The 17,229-nt window shown below is 44.2% G+C and overlaps 1 protein-coding gene across 1 annotated transcript in view; it reads left to right on the forward strand.

The window, feature by feature from the left end:
• Nucleotides 1–16,835, forward strand: part of LOC310885986 (uncharacterized protein) — a 190,200-nt gene extending 173,365 nt beyond the window's left edge. Inside the window, exons 24-29 of the mRNA XM_083809968.1 lie at nt 1,015–6,559; nt 7,365–7,502; nt 9,275–9,392; nt 9,818–9,868; nt 11,396–11,599; nt 16,652–16,835. The gene's annotated coding sequence lies outside the window, so the exon portion shown is untranslated. The remainder of the gene's footprint in view (nt 1–1,014; nt 6,560–7,364; nt 7,503–9,274; nt 9,393–9,817; nt 9,869–11,395; nt 11,600–16,651) is intronic.
• Nucleotides 16,836–17,229: the final 394 nt, after the last annotated feature.

The raw sequence follows: 17,229 nt of genomic DNA on the forward strand, positions 1-17,229 counted from the left end.
TCTGACTCTGGTTCCTCGTTTGAAAGTTGGGTTTGGGAACACACGTACGTACCCACAGAGCATCACCTGCAAGCTGTGTGGTGCCTGTACGTAGAGCATCGGAATTGCAGAGCTAAACCTGCCCGAAAACTCATTTAAAAATAGGTGAGAATGTTGAGAATTTCCTAGTTGTTCGGAGAGGGAAGATCTGATCATACAGAGCTAATTTAATCTACACATCTAATCTTCGAGCTGTACTTCCCCAGTTCCAGTGCCTACACCAAGGGAGCTGGACCTGTCTGTGACCACCTCCAAATGCTCTGGAGCAGCAGCAATGTTCTTGGCTCTTGCTAGAAGCCACAGCTGCTGAGAACCACAGCAAACTGTTTTGGTGTCACGTAGGTGGTGCTTAGGTCTCGGATCCCCACACTGCTGTAGGGCCAAAGATCACGGTACCTACAGGTAACCTGATTTCTTTGTGTGTAGTTTGGTTTTGCTTCCAAAGTAATGTGAAGACTGACTAAAAATGGATATTTAGGTATCTGAAAAAAAGTGTCAGGACGTTTAGACAAAAGGAAATGTTTTGAGCATGTTGGGAAGCTGGGACCATCTTTTGGAAACCATGAAGGATAACTGATTGCCCTAGGACATCCGGCAGCTGTGGCTCAGCAACCGACTTGTGTCCAGGTTAGAGTACAGCAGCGGAAAAATCAGAGTTGTAAGAGGTCCCAGGTACTTTCAAAAAGGGACTGAAACAAGGTTGGAATCTGCTAAATGAGAGGTGGGAGACACAGCGGTGACCTGGCTGGGCTAGCTCCTCGCCAGTGACACAGGAGAACTTCCTGCCATGTTTTCACTTCTTCCACGTTCATGGTTTGTGCTCATGGTTTTGAGGCCATTCCAACTGGAAGGCTGTGAATGAAAGTTCATTTGGGCAGAGAGCACCCCACCGGTGTGAACCAAGCGCCAAGTGCAGCAGGCTGCTCTGTTTAATTGCCCCTGCAACTTTTTTTCCCGTCTTCTCATTTTTCCTAGGTTGGCATTTTTGTGGATGAATACCACTGGGAGTTAAGGACTTGCTGTGACTCTCACTCTTACTTAGAGGAGTTTTGCCTGCAGCAGTCACATAGTTGAAAAATACGGATCCATGTGACTGCTAAGAGACCACTGAGAAGCCAAGTAAGTAGGACTCATGGCCATTTTGCAATTCCACCTCATTAGACATGTTTTGGGGCTTATGATTGTGCTGTGAGGATAAATAAGTATAAATATTATATTTGCCTCCAGGTTATCTTTAAAAATGTATTTCTCTCTCTCTGTCTCCCTCCCCCTTTCCTTTTTTTTTTTTCTTTTTTTTTTTCCAATTTTCAGTGTAGTCTGTCAGCTCCTGGGTAGGTGAGCTATCAGCTCCATGGTCTCACAGTATGGTGGCCCAGCAGAAGGTTTTGTGTTGCACAAGGTTGCCTTGTGCTGCCAATTACTCAAGGTTCTGGACAGCAAAATGTACGGCAGTGTGATTAAGTCCGTGTGCAAGTCCAAATTTGCGTAACCCCAAAACTACTGTTAGGAAAGCATTGCAAAAAATATTTGACTCGTCCTCGCGCTACATTTTCAAAATATAAAATAAAAGTGATGATCATTATTTTTTTTTTTATCACTTGAACAACTTTGTGAATTACCTTTGAGATGCAAAGGAATAAGACAGTATGGAAAAGCTTGGCTAAATAAGTAGCAAAAGTGGTGCTGTCGCACAGCTCTTTCTTTAACACACAGAGTGCAAATTCTCTTTGTCTAACACACTGGCCCGGCTCCCCGCCAGCTGCAGACCTGTGTATCTGTGGTGGACTCCGTGGGATTATGCCAATCCACGCCAATCCACGCCAGCTGAGGACCTGTCCTCTCATCTGCCTCACTTCAAAGTCCGTGTGTTTTCAAAAACGGGTGGACACATTCCTGTAGGAAAAATCCATGGAATGCCGTTGAGCAAAAAGACGCTGCCTCTGATTTAGGATGTTCTTGCACTGGTTGCAGGAGATGGGGAAGCATCTGGGCAAAACAGTGTTTCTGTGGTTTTTGTGGTCTTTCTCGAGTGGGTGCTATTACTCTGTTAGACACGCAGCGTATGCAGCTTTAGCTTGGCTTGCAGTGTTCCCTCTCACATACTTTCTGATTTTGCTGTTGTGGCTACTGGCACTGGTACTGGGCCAGACCGCTTTGGGACAGCTCTCCAGTCTGCTGCATGAGTTTTAGTCCTGGTATTTCACAGTTTCACAGATGTTAAGATGTCACCAAGGCGTCACTAGCAGCTGTTCTTTACGTACAAAGGGGCTGCACTGCTGGTTATGTGTGATATGGTGGTGCAGAGCGTGGTCTGGGGAGCCAAGCAGAGTGAAATCCACATCCAGAGGTACCTGGCTTAGTATGACACAGGGCACAGCATCGTGCAGATAAAACATGTTGGCTGCCCCCCTTTTGCGGGAGCAGCACCAGCAGCACGGTGCCACTGCTCTGCAAGCACAGCAAGCACCAGGTGCTGGCCCAGCCTCAGAAGGACATTTTCGTGTGCTGGGAGATGTAGCAACGTTCAGTTTTCGCTTCCCTAAAGGTGCTCCTGCTCTTTTTTCCCCCCCTTTTCTTACAAGCAAGTGCTTTGCCTGTATTCCAGTGAGAAGACTTCAGATGCAGCGTGGTTAATACAGGTTTGGTCTGGTGTAAACGTTACCCAGTCAGCTCCGGTGTTCCCTATTTCCATTTCGACACACGTGGGAGCTTGGAAAAGTCATTTGTCTGCCTTGCTTCAATGTAGCTTTAACTAAGACAGCATTTTACATGATGGCCAACCTTTCAGTGTACAGAACAAGTCTGTTGTGAGTGGTGCTGTAGGAATTCACAGGCCCTCAGCGTAACAGATGCTGTCAGTGAATGGAAGAGCCTGAAATTTGTGAGTTGGTCTTTCGAGCCAGCTGCTACGTGATGGAACAGGAGCAGTTCCTTTAAAGGAGAAAGCAGCACTAGGGTTTGTATAACTTACATGTTTATTTTGGCTCATTGATGTTTCCAGGAGGTGATGCCAGGAAATACTGCTGCCTTTTCGTATTCAAATTTTAATAGGATGTTTAGTGTTTGGGGCTTGGGTAGTTCCACAATGTGGGTCTGAGTTACCACGAGGTGGCAGTGTGCAAGGTCCGGAGGATAAGTTGGTTATACCACTTCACTTTATTAGGTAGTCCAGGAGATAGAGCTGTTAAAAGACCACACACAAGTGCCGAAGGCCTTCTGTTTTTACCAAGGCTACCTTATACTCTTATATACTGATAGTTTGTGCTCAAAAATTGGATGCACTAAGTGTGACTACTGCCCATAAGGACTGTAATCCTTTACTGAAGGAGCCAGAAAGGGTTTTAGAAACAGCGACCATGCTGTTCTCCATTTGTTCCCGTACTAAATAAAGCTTTAAAGGTGAACAGAGCCGAGAAGAATCCCTTGTTTTTTCATGAGCAGATGCTATCCAGAAGGCTTCACGTCTCTTTCTTTCACTGGCGTACAAAGCAGCTCTACCGAATGTCCACGTAGGAGACGCTGGATGTAACCCCTGGCAAGATGTAAGTTCCTCTCAGTAGCAGCAATCTTTAGCTGGCAGCCACGTACACGTGAGGTTCGTGGTGGTCCTGTGGGAGCAGCGTAATGGTATGCTCTTTGTGCTCAGACTCGGCATTGCTCTTCTAATCACAGAAAGCTTCCTCACAATTTTAGCAATGATTTTGACTTGGTGAAGGACCCCCTAGGTAAATAAAATTGAGATGCAGCTTGTAGCATTTCTGTAGCGTGCTTTCACGTTTCGACTTTGGCTGCAGAATCCTTTATTTTCGGTTTGTTCCAGTTCCAAGGTCTAGTTTCAGGTTTGAAAACCTCCAAAAAAATTAGTGTCTTTTTTGGTCCTCTTAGTGAAATAGGTACCGTCAGGCTGTATGGCTAATGGAAGTGACAGTGTTTGGGGAGCTTTGTGGCATCGCACTGTAATACATTTGCATTTATCATCTCAGATTATTTCAGACGATTGTCTTCAGGAAGTCAGAGAACCTGCCCTAGGAGGTTCCTTGACTGAAGCCCGGCGTGCTGCCTGTAAATCCTGCAGGAGAAGCCATGTGGCTGTTTGTGTGTAGTGGCTCCTCGCTTTGTGCTGTTGAAGAGGGACAGTTTCACTAAGCATCTGGGTGTTGCATTATTTGGGAACGGCTTTTTCATACCAAATACAATAGTTAGCAAAACTGAGCAGAATTCTTAGCTTCGTGTGTTTTTCTTCAGACCTATAGCTCTTCACGTAGATTTTAAAGTTTCTTCCCCTGTTTTCAGCGGCACCTCAGCACTTTTTCATTGCACCCCTCTCCTCCTTATCTCCCAAATTCTCAAATTTACCATCCAGCTCTCACCCTGCCAAGTTGAACAATCCTGCCATTTTGGCCACAAGCCTTGGAAAAAGCAGTATAAGAGGAGCAAGTAGTGAAGGATACTGGAAGATTCAATGAGGTGTATTAAACTATCAACAGCTGATTCTCAGCCCTAGCTATTTCTGGAGAAAAAAAATACATTCCCCAAAACTTGACATCTTCTCAGAGCTTCAGATAAAAGCATGAACTGGTTTCTTTTAATTTCCTGAACAATCACAGAAGGAGAATTTTGCAAACAGTTAAGATTGCAAATTGCTTGTTTGCTCGAGATAAGATTTATTCACAATTGTGCCTGCTCTTTGGAAACGGAAGGAGTTTTTAAGACATATTTTGAACAAGGTAAGCATTTTTTCAGATTATTCCCAGCATAATATGCCAAGGGGAATATGGTGCATTTGTTATTTCCTTAAAAAAAATAAAGAAAAATCAATGGACTGAAACATTCCCTCTAGACCTATAATATTTATTTCAATGTTCTGTCAATAAATATAACAAGGTTAGTTTTCTATCAGGTTAGCTGGAAGAATCATTTGAGGGAAGTTCTATTTGGTAAGCTCGATTGCAAAAAGCAATCAATAAGAAAAAATTCCCTTGTTGTTATTGAAAAGAAATATGGAGCTCTGAGGAGTTGTCCCAGGACAAGTATTTATGTCTCCTCCCCAGGATCCTTCTGCTGGCATCTGAAGGCCGGTTTGCTGCCGCCTTCTCTCCTGCCAAAAGAGGGGAAAGGAAAGCACAGCAAAGCCTCGTGTTTGAAGGAGAACAGTATTCTGAGTACTACAGTCCCCTTCCTATTTAATAGGAAATTCCTGTTGACTTTTTTGTGCGTTAACCAACCGATAATCCCCCCTGCATTTGGGAATCTCATGGAAAATCTTGACCATAGACTTCTCAGTTTCAGTGGGCCCCTGGAGGGTAGCTCTATAAAAGTAACACAAAACTCATGATGCAGGCTCACCGTTTGCTTGTACTATTGGAGAAGAGAGCCAGACGAGCCTGTCCTGCTGGAATAATCCTGCCTTGGCATCGCTGGCTCCTGCTGAACGTGCCAGAGGCGGCGGCGTCGCCGAGTTCTGCGCTGCGGGCTCGCCTCTGCCCTTCCCGGCGACGAGGCAGCGGGGAGGCACGGCAGCACGCCGCGCATCGCAAAGTGCCTCACGTCTTCTGCGCAGCTGCAATAGCCACCTGGCCCAGAAGTGGTGAGGTCTGTCATCGCTTGGCATGCAAGGCTGCAGAAAGTAACCCAGAATGAAAACAAACACCAACCACTTAGAAATGAAAACGAGAAACAAAACTATGAGGCTTCTGCGCCCAGTCATGGAACTGGAACGCACTCTAAACCGACATCCCATGTTTCTTATTCAGTACATTTTCAGCTCTGAATAGTTTTGGGGACAAAGAAAGACCCATTCAATGTGATTTCCCATATGAGGATAATCTCTTGATTATTATCTGTGATTTCTGTGTATTCTGCAGTATCCATTGTAAGTTATTGCTCTACCTATAACTGCAAGCTGCATGTTTCTAACCTGTCTGCGTTATATTTTACAATCCAGTTTTGATAGGAGCCTGCCTTTTGTGCAGTTTGGTATTACAGCCCTCCGAGGAATCTGAGGAAGGCACTTGGTTTCTAGCAGGTGGAAGCAGTGGCATTAAAGCCCCATTAAAGCGTGGGGGGAAAAAACACCAAAAAAAGGGTAAAATGATGAAATATTTTGTGTATCAGGTTTGTGGACCAGGTTGAGACTCACCTACTCTATACAGTTGGTATGGCTAAAAGGAAACCGTTTTTGGACAAAATGGTGATGCACCTTGAAAGAAAAAGTGGGGAAAAAAAAACAAATAAATGACTACCGCTGCATTTAGCATTTAATAAACTGCTGTCACGGTTCATAAGGCTCTTGATCAGATATCAGTCCGGTTGCACATAGTTCAGCCTGTTTTCCGGTCGTACCAGATTCTTGGTTTCTGCTGATTTCTTGGTTTCTGCTGCAGAACAGGAGTCACAGCCCACGCGGTCAGACTCGGGATGCTGCCGCGTTCGAGCAGTCAGGAAGCAGCAGCGTTGCCGGCCCGTTAGTCCGCGCGCGGCAGCGAGCAAAGCCAGTTCAGTCGGCAGCTTCCTCGTGCACGTAAGTAGCGTGGATGAGCCTAATTGGCCTGAAGTTTTGCAAAAGCTTTGCAGTGCTTGCAGGTGCATCTGTTGTCGTTCCCGGTCCTTACCGGATCATTCGAGAGCCAGTTCCAGTCGATTGAGTTCTTTCAGGCTTGGCGTTTTAATCTTCCAAAGGAAATCTCTATAATTCTGTAAGGCAAACAAAGCAACAAAACTAAAAGTTGTGTTGCTACAGTCAAAGTGTAGCATTTGAAAGTAATTTCTCTGCGGTGGCGTCGTGCAGCAGGCATGAGGGAGACACGAACAGAGTCCCCTTCCTTCATGCGGCTGGATCAACGCAGCGCATTGACAAGAGCCCACTCTTGTGGGAGCAGTTGGCCAAAATTGCTTCTATAATATATTCTGCAGCAGCAAGTAGGGAGATACTAGAAGCAGCCCAAAGGGATGGCCAGGGAACAATATAAAGGCTGAATGTAAAATAAATTTCTGTGACTATATGTAGTCACTGAAGTGGAGCTGAAAAAAAAAAAAGAGTAGAGCTAATAAAGAAAAAAGCTAATAAAGATAGAAACAGTACTTGATAATACAAGTTTTCCCTTCAGAATACAGTCAAAGGTTTTGGGGCGAATCCTGTTAATATAGCTACATTAACATTAATGGAGTGTCCCAAGGTTTTTCTTTGTTTTTTTTTGTTTTTTTTTTTCCAAGGAGCTGTTGGGTGTAAAACATTGATTTTATTGTTTGAGGTGGCAGACACCTTGAGAACTGCACCAATTATTAGTAGCTTTTGTGATTATTATTATCAGTATATTTTTTTCCAGATTTCTGCTGGTGCTGGGATGAAAGAGACCGGGATCCAAACCTGCACGGTCTTGGTCACTGCAGAACTTTGTGCCATCCGTGGACATGAAGCAGCGCTGGGCCAGGAGCAACACACACAGGGCAGCGACCACAGGCGGGTGAGTGGGCTGACACTTCCAAAGAAGCTTAAACCCCCGAGTTTCCTACGTGCTAAAACCGCTTTTTCTCAGTGATTTAGTCTTCTCTGTCAGTAGAAGTCTTCCAGGTGCTGGAATCCAAAGCTGCCATGTGAGCTGTCGTACAGAAATGTCTGGTAAAAGCAAGCCACTATTTAGCCTTTTTTTTAGTTTGCCATTTAGAGCAGATAAAGATCTTACGATATATACGTTGAAGCTAATGCTAGGCAAATTGCCTTTCCTGTTCTGATCTGATAGTTGAACTGTTTTTCCAAAAATGGTGACCACTCTCTTTAAAATTTCTTCTCCGTTAACCTAAGAATATGATTCAGAGTGACAGAGAAAAGAGAAACAATTTTCATAAGGTCGTGATCTTGTGGCCTGCAGAGAGCTGCGAGGTCACAGCCCACACAAACTGCCTTGCCTAGACAATTCAGGGAGACAGCATGGAGAAATCACAGGGAAAAATCCATCATTTAACTCTCCATTTCAGGTTAAACTTGGTGTTTGACAAAGACCACCAATGAAATAGCCTGATAGTGAATACTTTACATTGCTTTTCATGAATCCTGTACAAGCAGTTAAAATTTGGCTATTACATAATTAAGCCTTTTTTATCAATGATGCTTTATATTATTGAGGTATGTGCAGTTACGCATTCAGGACAGGGGTGCAAATAGAGCTTAAAGCTTAAAAAAAAAAAGTAGAAACAAAACTCTGTTTAAATCTTGGATTGGCCTTTCATATGTTAGCATTTTCCAGCAAGGTAGGGATTGCAGTCGTGGTATTTCTAGGTTGCTTGTGAGTCGATTCAGAGGATCCTCCTCTATGCCCCCAAGTGCGGCGTGAGCGACGAGGTGACATCAGCCTTGAATATTCTAGTGATATGTTAATTAAGTTGTAACTTTGGTTTAACTGAATACTTAAACTTGTAATTTTCTTAGAAGCCTGGTATTCCGACAACTGCAAATATATTGAGCAGAAAAGTGTTAACTCCGTATTTGCCAATACCATTAAAGATAATAAGAAACAAATCTATGCAGATGCCCTGTGCTACAGTGGATAAGTGATTTTCCACTATAACAAAAGATAAAAGCCTATTCATTGAAGTGCAGCTAGAAATTATTTCTAATTGGTATGAAAGAATCCTTAAATCTGTATACTGCTTTTAACATTTTGGGCTTAAATTGCAGTTAATAGTTCCCATAAAAAGAGGTAATAAGAGAAAAACTAAAATTCAGAATCCTTGAACTCAAAAGGCAGTGTAGATTTCCAGTCATAGCATCATCCCTCACGGTTTTTCTGTCGAAAAATAAAGCAACCAGGGAGTTGTTTATACGGACACAGGTGGCAAAATCTTCGCTGAATATCCTTTGCACTCCTCAGCAGGGTGCTCCCCGGCTGCGTGCGCACAGTGGGGGCCTTGCTTTCAGCATATCCAAGGGCATCCCTCCCCCTGTCCTCACTGCAGGACGCTCGCCGCTGTGTGCCGGAGGCGTTGATCCTGCCACGTAATGGGACGAGGCCGCCAAGACCCCAGGCTCTGCCCGTTTTGTTCCCCTTGCCTGTCTGCCCTGGGCCACACTTCCCTTTCACAAATGTCCTGTGTGCTGCTTGCGTGTTTTGCCACCATTGGGGCAGTTTTATTGTTGAGACGAGCATTTGTTCCGTGATCAGAAATGGATGAGTGTGCAGAGCTGTGTTCTTCAGATCTCTTTCTCCTAACCTGTTTTGCCCTTTCTCCTAACCTGCAGGAAGCCTGGTGATGGGAACCTCTCTGCTCTTGGCTTAGGCAGCTGCTCCCGCTGGCTTCTGGAGTTAAGACTTAAGTCTCCAGAAGTCTCTTCCTGAAGCACTGTGAGGCTCCCAAAGGTATCTGCTGTGGGCTTCACTGCTCAATTTTTTAGGTTGTTGGAGCTAATAGAGCCAACCTGCGTGAAACATAAACTGGCAACAAACTACCACATGCCTTGGGCAACAAGCAGCGCTTTCCTGTTTTACATTGTTCATCTCCCGAGTGTCTCTCGGTGCTGCATGATATGACACAAGGCTCATCCTTAGATGCCAAGTTCTTAGCACAGAATAAATTAACAAGAGCAGGAATTTCCCCTGCCTTAAAGTTCCACAGCACACGGCCACTTCGGCTCGCCTGTGGCTGCTGGCCGCGTCGTGTTTGGTTTGGCTGAGCTCTGAGACGCTGCTGGCCCATGTGGAGAGGAAGAAGCAAGTGTGTACGGAGAAAGGATGGACCCAATATTAGCATTCCATGTTTGCCTCCCTGTCTTCCATTTCTACAGGTGAATATTAATGAGCAGCGGTACCTGGGCTCCTCGGCACTTTAATTACAGGTGAGATGCTCAGGGTTGCTGTTGCTGCTCCCCTGTGGTTTTAGCTGTGCTGTCAGGTTTCTCTCGAGATCATTACATTCCCTTTTTCATTAATGCTTTGTTTACGCACAGCCTGCTCCTTGGAACTTAAAGACCTATCCGGTTACCCCAATGCAAAGGATGAATGGCACCCAGCAGAGGGGGGGCAGCCCTGCTCCCTCGTGCTAGGCTGCTCAAGAGGGCTTTAAGAGCCGCTGCCCCTGCATCTCTGGCAGAGCACCAGTAGGCCTGTTTTGTTCCTAAGGATTTACATAAAGCTGGTATTTGCAGTGTTTTGTCAGCACAGCAGAACTGCCTGTGGATTTTTGCACTTGCTTTTTTTCAGGATTTCACACAAAAAGGTACCAGCATTATACATTGCGATCTTGCTGTGAAGCAAACACTCCGTTGTATTGCACGCCAAGCCCCTAAGAAAACCAATGGTAATCCATTTGCTGTGAGATTTGCCTCTTTACCCTAAAGGTTCTTTTCATTAAGAAATAATTCTAAGCGGAATCCTTTATGCTTAAGAACTCTACGATTCTGGAGATTTTTCTCATAAGCGTGAGCTAACGTGTACACGCGATGTGTGCCTGCTGTGGTGTTTGTGCTCGCAGAGCTAGTTTTAAGCAAATGCATCTTTTATTCACATAAGTCAACAATAAAGACTGGCCACCGCATGAAAGCTAATCTGAGAAGTCGAGTGAGAAGAAAACTTCCCATCATTCCCAAGCTGTACTTTTGTGGTTTTAAAAGAATGCTGTTGAATCTGCACTGGGAACAGCGTAGCTGAGTCTTATTTATAGCTCTGTTCCGTCTGGTTCATTTCCTCTAACTTCCCTACAGAATGATATGAATGAAAATGACACTATTGACTATGTGGATAACAATAAAAGACCTTATAGAGAGAAGATTTTTATAGTTTCAGGACTAAGGGAATCAAAAGCGTAAGAGTTATGATCTTAGAGAACAGGAGGAGTCAGGCTGGGCTCGTTGAAGAGGTCCCAGTGGTGGATATATTCTGGGGTTTGGTGTGGTTTTTTGTTTTGTTTCGTTTTTAAACGCAACTTCACAAACTACAAGGTCTCATAAATGATGTGAGCATTGAGAAGGACTTACGAGGGCATAGAAATTCTGTGTCATAACTGCAATTCTTGGTTTCATTTCAGCCAAATAGCAAGGTAGAATTAATTTGTACAATTTCTGCTTTAAAAAAAAAAAAGTATTATTTTTAGGTATTCTTATGTTTTTTTAGTTGTTCAGTGTTGTTCAAACGAGCAAATAAATCACAGAACACTCAAACATAAATTAGCACAAAGGCAGCAAGAGTCACCAGCCTTAATATATCTGAAGAGGGGATGTATCTGACTACGGACAGCTGGAAATGCAAAAGCAGAAAAATGAAAACTTAAGGGTATTTCCCAAAAGCACTGCTGTGGAGTATTGTATTATGGAAAGGACTGTCCCTTGCAAACTAAGGCAAATTTTTATTTCTTTTAATTCCCTCAGAACCCAGATTATGCTAAATTGTGCGTAAGCAAAGAAGAAAACATGGTGCCTTCCTCGGCAAGCTTACTCTGTGCATGTGAAAAAGAACCATCAAGAGAGCAGCTCTGCTGGTGTGAAGCTGGGAGGAGAAGAGCCAGGAGGGGATCTGGAGGAGCTCCCTGCAGTCCCAGCGTGGCGGAAAGGCTGCGGCGCTCCTTGCACTGGGTACGGTGAGTGCTTTGTCGTGGAAGTGAGTGCAATTGGTCGCCTTGGTAGTTTAGTTGCTCACATACAGCACTTACTGTGAATGTTATTCTTGCTCTTGTTCCAAACTCACGTCTGATGCCTCCACACCAAGAAGCAGGCACTAATTTCAGAGAGAGTCCCACATTTGGAGGTCTTCAAGTTAGCATACTGAATGCACCATTTCAGCTTCAGAAGCATTTACTGTTATAAGTGGAATTTTCTTTATATGGACAAATATTTTCTGGCCTCGACACCACTGACAAATGATGACAGATAGAAAGACTTATAATAGAAGTAAGCAAGTGCTATGACAACTTCAGGGTAATTTGAAGTGAAAATATTCAGACCATTAGTAATAACTTACAGGTAAAATTATTACACAAGTATATTACGAGCAAGATTACATTCAGTATTAATCACACAGAGTAAGTACATACAGCTATCTTGTTGCTCCTGCCCTGGCATTTAATGACATTTTGATATACATAACGTATGAACAACAAATGTGTAAAAGAAAATCATTGATATACAGAAGAGGAATTACCACGGTGATATGTACGTGGCAAATAAAGAAGGAAACTTGAATTTTCCAAGAAAGCAACTGTGCACTATCAGGTAAAATGTTGTCAAATAACATGAAAATTTCAGCTTGATTGCTTATAACAAAAAAAAAGGTGTTCAGATCCTACGGAATTCTATCCAACAAGCTTAATTTCTGGCAGTCGAGGATAAGGACAAACGAAAGCTGTGAGGTACAAGAGTACTTTTCTCAGTCCTTGGTTGTGCAACACTTTCGCCTTGCAGCTTTAAGTCACCCACTCCGTATTTACTGAAACATAAATGGCTTAAGCTGAGGTGAAGGCTTCACTACTTTATACCAATGTGAAGTAAATAAAACCAAAAAAATGAAACTAGAAATAGGAATCAATAGCCCAGAGTGACAAGCAGTGCCTTGGCGTGGAATGCCAAGCGTAGCTCTGAGATGAGGATCACTACGCACGGCAGTCCTGGGAGCGCAGCATTCACACTGGCTGAAGCCCCGAGTTCGTGGATCTTGATTACACCCAGCAGGGCATCCTGTTGGTGATGAGAGAGAAAATATTCGGAGGTCTGTCTCCTCGGTGTACTGTTACTGCTGGGAGGAGGAGGGAAGGCTAGATTTTTACATATTTTTCTTCTTTATATGAGAAAACTTCGCCTGTTGCCTTAATGTCTTCCACTCTTTTTTTGTTCTGAATTGTATTGCGTGTAAAAAGCAGGGTGTTAGGACCGCTTACAGCTAGGGCAGTCTGTTTGACTTACAGCCCTGTTTTTAGACGCGGTGTGTGTGTGAGTTTAACTTCGCTTGCTCCTGTATCATAGCTGATTTTAGGGCAGGTCTTTCTATTTGTGCATTTCCGTTCAGCAGCTGACAATGAAGATTTGCATTCTTTGAGGTGTTTTACAGATTGTTTCTTTACTGCTAGCTGATAATTGGCTTTACTTCAAGTTCATAGCTGGTATGCAGTTAGTCCCCACTGAGAAACAGCTACTTTGCTAACCACAAACCAATTAACTGAGCAGTGAGTTATTGGACAACAGGAGATGTTCTGATCTTTACATGTGTTTGTGTAAAAAAAAAATGCAGTGCAACAATATTAGCTGTCCCCTAACTAAACTAAATTAATATCTGTAAGGTAAGCTAAGCTAATTTATTGTCTGTGAGGGAGTGTAGGTTCAGATAAACTTAGTGTTACATTTATTTAAATTTGAACACATTTACTTGTGTTTTCACTCTACTTTTTTTAAAGGCAAATGAAAGGACATTTACATTGCTGTGTGAATTCCTTGAATTTTAGAGTACGTGTTTGTCGGGGGAAGGTTCTGACTGTTGTCATACCTTGCTCAAGTGCTAACTGAAAGTTTCGTCATGTAAGTTGAGACAAAAGAGATCTGTTAAGTGATTCTGCTTAATCCCTAGAGACCAGTTCAGGATCTTTCTTCACTGTATGTTCAGTGCAGAGCTTTGTCCAGCCTGATTTTTATGTGTCTCTTGGGTTCGAGTTCCTGCCTTGTTTCACAGCATCGTGCTGCTGGAAAGGTAACCAAGTGACTTGGGCATCGTTCTTAGGCTTGCACAGCGGATCGGAACACAAGCGAGTGTGTACGTCTGGTTGAATTTAGCAGCAGTAAATGAGGCTAAGATCTCAGCTTTCACACTGACTTACGCTGGGAGTTTATGGATCTTGATTACAACCAGCAGGGAACCCTTCAGTGATGAGGAAAAAAAATACTCAACAGCCTGTCACCACTGTGTCTGTTGGCCACACTTTTCCTGATTTTGAATTAGACAAGTGTGAGATCTGAGAGTCAGGCTCCTTGTGAAGATGCCAGTCTTAGAGAAGTAGAAGGGGCAGAGTGGCACTAACAGTACCATGACTGCCTCCTTGCCTTCTCTGGTGGCTTCTTTCCTTCCCTTGCTTTGTGTTCTGAGTTATGTGGTATTGGGGTTGCGCTGTGAAGGCCAGGAATGTGAGCAAGGACTCACCTGTCTTTGTGCTGACACTGTGTTACTGTCAAAGCTTTTTCTTGTCAGGGTACCTTAACTTTCAGAGAACAGGAGTGATACATCACGTGCTGTGCCCGTCATACCTTTAGAGACTGCAGGTCGTTAGACTACAGCAACCATGTTAACGTCGCTGTAATCCCCACCGAAGTCAGTTTGTGTCGGAGTGCAGTCTGTAATGCAGTGCGGTCTGTAATGCAGTGCGGTCTGTAATGAAGTGAGGTCTGTAATGAAGTGAGGTCCGTAACGCAGCCTGTTAGACGTGGTTACCTTCAGAGAGTGGGAGGGTTCGGGGGAGGTGTTGGAACCTGTGTGGCTGCTTGTGAATGCCCACAGCACAGTTACTGGCGGTTATGTTCTGGTGTTGTATTTATGTATCTATAGGCATGTGCACCTGTGATAGACATTGCATGGAATATTCTGAGTGTAGTGTACAGCTTAATGTCTCATGACTTTATTTTATCAAGTGTAGTGCTTGCAGTATGAATACAACTGCAAGTTACGTACATGTTACTGCTGCTATAATTGCAGTTATTCAATACCTGAAATTCTGGTTGATGTCAAAAGAAAACCCTTTGCTGTATGTTCACCCACAGAAGAGCTGGGTTGCCGATTCCTGTTTCTTGTATTCTTTCTTGAGCTCCGTGGGTAGTACAAATGTCCACACCACTTAATTACCACGGTCAGGGATGGGCAGCTGCACTTGGGTTTGTGCCCCTGGTTTTCTAGGACTGATCAGCTGCTTTAGAACAGCACAGCAAGCAGAAACCTCAGCATTCAGCAAGTAGACATTGCCATGTTTCGGTAGTAAGAGTTTTTTGAAAAGAGACGTGTCTACATAAAGGAAATACAACAGAGGAGATGGATGCTGGAGCATTCTAGATGCTTACTTTAAATTCCAGCTCACGGATACCTCCTCACTGCCATGCAGACAGCCCTGCAGACATTTTGTTCCACACCTTTACAGTGAGACCTGGGAACCCAGTGGGTGCTGGGTGTTGTAGGAATATTTTTTTTTTAGTGCAAAAGAGCAGGAGAGAGGCTGCTTGGATGACAGTGATTGCCCCAAGAGCAGGTGTAGACGTGACATCCAGCTGGTAGCACAGGACTAAATACCGTGTTTGAGTGCCTAACAGCCTGTGTGCACACAAGGTAGCTAAAGAGTCTCCTCAGCAGAGGAAGCAAATTTACCAGTAAGACTAACACTTTTTTTAAGTGCAGAAAACATGAAAGCGGGTTGTAATGTTGTGATGCTTACATAAGTGAGCAATTCCCCGTCTTTTTGTACGTTTTCTTGTTTGGGGCAAAATGATAAAAAGTCAGCAGGTTTCGGCACCTGTGTTGTTTTAGCATGGGATGGAATGACTTCGGGAGTGAGCCTGAAACGAAGGCGCCTCTCTGGAAGTAACGGTGGTAACTTCAGCTGGACTATGAGCAGTGAGCTGATGGATGAGAAACACAAATATTACGTGAAGGAGAAACTGATTAGCGAGGGCAAGATGGAAGAGCTGATGATCAGACGAGGGCAAAAGACAGACAAAATGATATCTGCCAAAGCCACTAATCACTTTATGCATCCAGAAGGAACCCCAAGCAACCGCACACCTCTCCGATGATTTGACAAAGCTGGCATTATCCTCAGCGTCCAAATAACTGACGATTTCTAGCTTATTTCAGAAAAAATATCTTGCCTAACACAATTTAGGGCTGGTTGCCAATCTCTCCTGAGAAGGCTGAGCCTATCACAGCTCTGAGGCTTAATAAAGGCTAGGATCAAAAATAAACAAGCAAAAAACCTCTAACTCCCAAACCCAAACTGTTTAGCAAAATCCAGAATGATAAGTTGTTTTTGTAGGTGCTTCCGAACAAAGGGGTCTTTGTGGAAGGATTCCCAGGCAGTGTTCAGAGGAAATCATAGAGCAGCATGATGTAGACCACTTTAAGCAGACAATCTGCGTTGCGTGGGACAATGAGCCATCAGGAGCAGGTTGAATAGTTTGGTATAATGGTCTCCTATTTATGTTTCCTGTCTCATTAGTGTATTTCCTACTTAATCTGTAGTCTCTGAAACAGGGAACTCTGTCCAGCATGCCTGTAGTTGTGGAGATGTCAGCACTTGGCAGCTCATTGTATTGTGGTAAAGTTTTATTTTATGTATAACAGAAAAACGTAGGAGACATGAGCAAATGCACTCCATGCCACAGACTGTTCGGCTTCTCCATGTGTGTTTTTTTAAGTGTAAGTATATTGAGGATAGGAGACCTTGGAGAATACACTTTCCAGGGGTGAGGCTGGGTGGTCCTACACATTCAGGTGTACGCGGGGCTCTCTTGCATATTAGTTTTGTCTCAAAACAGGCATTCCAGGGGAGTGGTCCTCCAAAAACCATCTCTTTGTGTCTTTCTTCTGCTGCTCCTCTGGCCATCTGTTTTGTTCTCGTCGCCACAATTGTCTGCATCCAAACCCTGTCCTCCTCCATTTAACAGCCTGGTGGCCTGTGCTGGCCGTTCTCACCTGCCTGCTCCCCGGCAGCTCCTGGCCCCGCTCCCCTCGGCGTGGCGAGGAGCAGAGCAGGATCCGTGCCCTGCACAGCCTGGGACCTGCACAGCTCTGCAGCCTGCTCGGCTGTTCTTCACACGTCTCCCGAGTGCTAAGTGAGAAGAACACAAGGTAACACTTTAAATGAAACGTCTCGTGTGTTTATTTTAGTTGGATCTAAAAAGGGAATTGAAGTCTGTTGTCTGATGCTGTTGCTTAATCGAGTTGATGGAGGCTGGGGACAATCTGTGTTGCACCCAGACTTGGATACCAAGCGTGTTTTCAGCTCCTTTGGAAAGCTACTAAAAGGAGATTGGCTGTGTTTATGAATAGCTTGGCTGCTAATGGCAGTTCTGGGTCTAAATGACACTGACACGAATTAGCGAAAGCTAATCCTCCTCTTCTCATCTTTGGGTCTTCTCCAGCTGTCTAAGCGCCTTTGGGACAGCATCCAGCGCTGTGCCTGAGCTGAGCCCTGCGTCTCAGGGCAGCTGAGGGGGCACATTTACAGTGGTAAACCTAAAGA

The sequence above is a fragment of the Anser anser genome (genome assembly GCF_964211835.1).
Source record: "Anser anser genome assembly, chromosome: 24".
Classification (NCBI taxonomy): Eukaryota; Metazoa; Chordata; class Aves; order Anseriformes; family Anatidae; genus Anser; species Anser anser.